At 43.1% G+C, this 5432-nt stretch overlaps 1 pseudogene; it reads left to right on the forward strand.

The window, feature by feature from the left end:
• The window catches only part of LOC132575764 (cytochrome c oxidase assembly factor 7-like), a 5785-nt pseudogene extending 2053 nt beyond the window's left edge, over positions 1-3732 (forward strand).
• The last annotated feature ends 1700 nt before the right edge of the window (positions 3733-5432 follow it).

Genomic DNA, 5432 nt, shown 5'->3' on the forward strand with positions numbered 1-5432 from the left:
CCAACCAGGCCTATCCTTATGTCTACTCTCTGTGACACAGAGTGTTGGACATGGATGAAGGCCCATGTTGGATCAGGCCAATGGCCCATCCAGTCCAACATTCAGTGTCACACAGCGCCAAATATATATATATATATATATATATATATATATATATATATATATTATATATATATATATATATATATACACACACACACACACACACACACACACAGTGGCTAATAGCCACTGATGGACCTCTGCTCCATATTTTTATCTAACCATGCCATTTTTATCACCATGCCATGAAAATCTTCAGCTACCGATTTCCACATGTTAAATCTCTATTAAGGGGACAGAATGCTTTTCTCCAAGCTATTTGGCAAGCTGTGTGTAATCTTCCTTAAACAAAAGCAGGGTCTGAAATTTTCAGCTCAATCCCATGTGTTCACTTAGAAGGTAGTCCCATTGTAGCTATGCATATATATGATTTCACACAAGCACTTTGTAAATGTGTTACAAGTGGTTTTTTTAAACAAAAGAACAAAAACCTTATTTTCCTTTATTCTGGATGAAAAATGTATTTTTTCATCCAATTTTGTGCAGTTTTTGTTGTTGTATTACAGGCGCAGTGTTATCATTAGTAGTTTTTCAAACAAAGACTGCAACCTTAAATATGTATATTGTAAAGTGATTTTTATTGAAACAAACAGGAGAATCGCATAAGTTCCTTGGGACTATAGGCCAATGGAAGAGCTGTGAAGAAAACTGGTAAGAAAACAGGTATTCCTCGAAAATTTTGTGAAGAGACGTCATGGGTAGCAGTCGTGTATGCAATGGAAATATTGATTTAGAATTTACTAATCAAACCGACCTCTGAATCAGAGCTTCTGCACCTCTTTTGCTATAAGCTGCAGTACTGCAGTCAAACTCTCTGTTCACGACCTGAGTTCAATCCGGTGGAAGCTGGGTTCAGGTTACCAGCTCGAGGTTGACTCAGCCTTCCAGTGTGTGTAGTGGTTAAGTGTGCAGACTCTTATCTGGGAGAACCGGGTTTGATTCCCCACTCCTCCACTTGCGCCTGCTAGCATGGCCTTGGGTCAGCCATAGCTTTGACAGAGGTTGTCCTTGAAAGGGCAGCTGCTGTGAGAGCCCTCTCCAGCCCCATCCACCTCACAGGGTGTCTGTTGTGGGGGAGGAAGGTAAAGGGGATTGTGAGCCACTCTGAGACTCTTCGGAGTGGAGGGCGGGATATAAATCCAATATCTTCATCTACCTCACAGGGTGTCTGTTGTCGGGGGGGGGGGGAGAAGGTAAAGGAGATTGTGAGCCGCTCTGAGACTCTTCGGAGTGGAGGGCAGGATATAAATCCATATCTTCATCTACTCACAGGGTGTCTGTTGGGTGGGGGGGAGAAGGAAAAGGAGATTGTGAGCCGCTCTGAGACTCTTCGGAGTGGAGGGCGGGATATAAATCCAATATCTTCTTCATCATCCTTCCGAGGTCGGTAAAATGAGTACCCAGCTTGCTGGGGGGAAAGTGTAGATGACTGGGGAAGGCAATGGCAAACCACCACGTGAAAAGTCTGCCGTGAAAACGTTGTGAAAGCAACGTCACCCCAGAGTTGGAAACAACAGGTGCTTGCAAAGGGGACTACCTTTACCTTTAGAGACTGAGAACAAGCTCCTCTCTGTCTCAACTGATGAAAGTCCAATCCAACAAGCAAGAAAGCAGAGCTACACCGGAAGTATGAAATAGTGAAGTTGTGATCATACTTTGCATAAAGCTTCTTACCATGTTTCAGGTTGTCATCGTCTGGCTGATTACTTGGATGGGGTGAGGAAAAATTATGAAGCAGCTGCCAAAGTACTGAAGGAAAATTGTGAAAACAACCAGCACAGTGAGAGCTGCTACAAACTTGGAGCTTATTATATAACTGGAAAAGGTAAAGGGAAAATCCCTTTTCTGTCATCACACTTATCTTAAAAGCAAACAAAATAAAGCAAGGTTATATATGACACTGGAAAAAAATATGACACGATCATGTGGATAATTTCAGGGGGTTGCTGTGTTGGTTTGCGGTAGAAGAGCCAGTAGTACTTTAGAGACTCGTGTGACTTGGGAGTATAAGCTTTTTTTGAGAGTCAGAGCTCCCTTATCACATATCTGCTAAATGGAGTAGAACAAAGATGGTGTCCAATAGCACCTTTTAAGACCAACAGTGTGTTCTTGAGAATGTCAGCTTTCATTTACTGAAAGCATACTTCATCAGACAATGGAATGGGATGGAATTAGCAGCCCTACATAGACAGAGAGTGGGCGGTGGATCAGTACGCAAAATAGCGAAAATGTTTTTAACGGATTAAAAGAATGACAAGTTGGGGGGTCTGGTAATCCTCAGTTTGGGTCTGAAAATCTCGTTAGTCTGTTAGAGACTACTGGACTCAGATCTAGCTCAAGTGGATAAGGAAATGAACGATAGGTCACAAAATCCCCAGTGCAAATTTCGCCTTAGTGATGCATTTATTTTGGTCTCAGTCTCCTCTCTGTAATGTGAATAATTAAGAGTTACTAAGATAATATACCGTATTTTTCCGACCATAAGGCGCTCCGGACCATAGGACGCACCTTCCTCCTGGGGGGCGATCCGCTGCCTCCGCCTCCGATCCCGGCGCTTCCCCCACGCCTGCCTGCCTGGCTCCAGCTTCTTCCAGCAAGCGCTGGGATCGCTCCACGCTGCCCCCACCCGCAAACCCAGCGCTTCGCGAGTGCCAGCTGTGGAGAGGGCAGTGTGTTTCCTCCATGCCTGTCTGCCTGGCTCCAGCTCTGATGCTTAAAGCAAGCGCTGGGATCGGAGGGCGGAGGGAGCGATCCTGGCGCTTGCTGTAAGCGTCAGAGCTGGAGCCAGCAGACAGGCACGGAGGAAGCACGCTGCCCTCTCCGCAGCCGGCGCTCGCGAAGCGCTGGGTTTGCGGTGGGGGCAGCGTGGAGCGATCCCAGCGCTTGCTGGAAGAAGCTGGAGCCAGGCAGGCAGGCGCGGGGGAAGCGCCGGGATCAGAGGCGGAGGCAAAGGATCGCCCCGCCCCCCCGGAGGAAGGTACGTCCCTTCGCTCCATAAGACGCACACACTTTCCCCCACACTTTTTTTTGGGGGGGGGGAAGTGCGTCTTATGGTCCGAAAAATACGGTATGTGAAATCCTACAGAAAAGTGTTGTATAAATACTAAGTAACCTAAATACTCTTTACAGGTGGTCTACCAGCTGATTTAAAAGCTGCCTACAGCTGCTTTTTGAAATCTTGTGAGAAAGGTGGCAAGAAATCCACGGAAGCTTGTCACAACGTTGGACTATTGGAACATGATGGGCGAGGGAATTATGATGAGAAGCCTAATGCCTCCCGTAGCCAGGGACTATTACAGCAAAGCTTGTGATGGCGGTTTTGCTCCTAGCTGCTTTAATCTTAGTGCTATATATCTTCAAGGAGCCCCTGGAGTACCAAAGGACATGAGCCGGGCTTTGGAGTATTCTCTGAAAGCATGTGACTTAAGACACACATGGGCATGCGCCAATGCTAGCCGAATGTACAAACTTGGAGATGGTGTGGAGAAGAACGATGCTAAGGCAGAAGCCCTAAAGAACAGGGCAATGACCTTGCACAAGGAACAACAAGCAGCTTCCAGTTTCCTTAACGTTTGGGGGAGTAAGCCTGGACAAGCGATATTCAATCTTCTTGAAATGCTTAGTTGTTAATTGGTGCCCAAACGTAGGCTGCAGATCACTCCGTATGAGCAAGTGCTTTGCCTGTTCAAATTGCTTCTTTTTAACATTTTTGTGCAAATTGCGATTTTGTAAATGACTTCTAAATTCTGGAGACACTTCTTTGCAGGACAAAAATATCATTAAGATGGGGAATATCATATTAAAAGCATACACAGTGTGAGACGTATTGTTGGATTTTTACTGGAACTTGTATCTTGAGTTGTCAGGAGTTTTACTGCTTTGTAGGGCAAAAATATCATTAAGATGGGAATATCACCTTAAAAGCATACACAGTGTGAGAAGTATTGTTGAATTTTTACTGGAACTTATATCTCAAATTATCAGGAGTTTTACTTCTTTGTAGGACAAAAATATTAAGGTGGGAATATCATCTTAAAAGCATACACAGTGTGAGAAGTATTGTTGGATTTTTACTGGAACTTGTATCTTGAGTTGTCAGGAGTTTTACTGCTTTGTAGGGCAAAAATATCATTAAGGTGGGAATATCACCTTAAAAGCATACACAGTGTGAGAAGTATTGTTGAATTTTTACTGGAACTTATATCTCAAATTATCAGGAGTTTTACTTCTTTGTAGGACAAAAATATTAAGGTGGGAATATCACCTTAAAAGCATACACAGTGTGAGAAGTATTGTTGAATTTTTACTGGAACTTATATCTCGAATTATCAGGCGTTTTACTTCTTTGTAGGACAAAAATATCATTAAGGTGGGAATATCATCTTAAAAGCATACACAGTGTGAGAAGTATTGTTGGATTTTTACTGAAACTTATATCTTGAATTATCAGGAGTTTTACTTTTGGAACCTTAGCTGGAGTCCAGAAATGTCTGCAGCACAGAAAATGCAAAAGTTCTTTCTGAACGGCTGCTAATTTCATCAGCATTGCAAGGTATTTCAGCTTAGGACTGCGAAATTATTCCAGAGGGATAGCTTTATTAATATACAGTAGCAAAATGACACAAGACTTTAGTAGCACCTGAAAAGGCTGGGGAAGGTACTCTTTCAAAGAAGAATCAAAGAGCCCATTCTGAACCTTTCTTGCAGATATGCAAAGAAATTGCAGGAACCTCAAAACACTGTAGTCCTAAATATACTGATTAAAAATCCAAATTCTGTTAGGTTCAGCAGAACAGACTTCCAAAGAAACACACTTTGGAGCAAGGCATAAATATTATTGTAAGAAATTTAACCAAATCCTACAGTTTTTAGTAAGCTGTGACACACTGCTGATGTCTCCCTTTTATATATTTGAACTTTATCCCGCCATCCAATCCCATGTCTCCAATTGCCATTCTGACAAATCAATCAATAAAATGAATTTTAACAGGAATAAATGTCAAGTTCTGCATTTAGGTAGGAAAAATCCAATGCATGGTTATAGGATGGGGGAGACTTATCTTAGCAGTAGTATGTGTGAAAAGGATCTAGGGGTATTAGTGGATCGTACGCTGAACATGAGTCAACATTGTGATGCAGTGGCTAAAAAGGCAAATGCAATTTTGGGCTGTATCAACAGAAATATAATGTCCAGATCACGTGATGTGGTGGTATTGCTTTACTCTGCTCTGGTAAGACCTCACCTGGAGTATTGTGTTCAGTTTGGGGCACCACATTTTAAGAAGGATATAGACAAGCTGGAACGGGTCCAGAGGAGGGCGACGAAGATG

Source organism: Heteronotia binoei, chromosome 8, assembly GCF_032191835.1.
Source record: "Heteronotia binoei isolate CCM8104 ecotype False Entrance Well chromosome 8, APGP_CSIRO_Hbin_v1, whole genome shotgun sequence".
In the NCBI taxonomy this organism is placed as follows: Eukaryota; Metazoa; Chordata; class Lepidosauria; order Squamata; family Gekkonidae; genus Heteronotia; species Heteronotia binoei.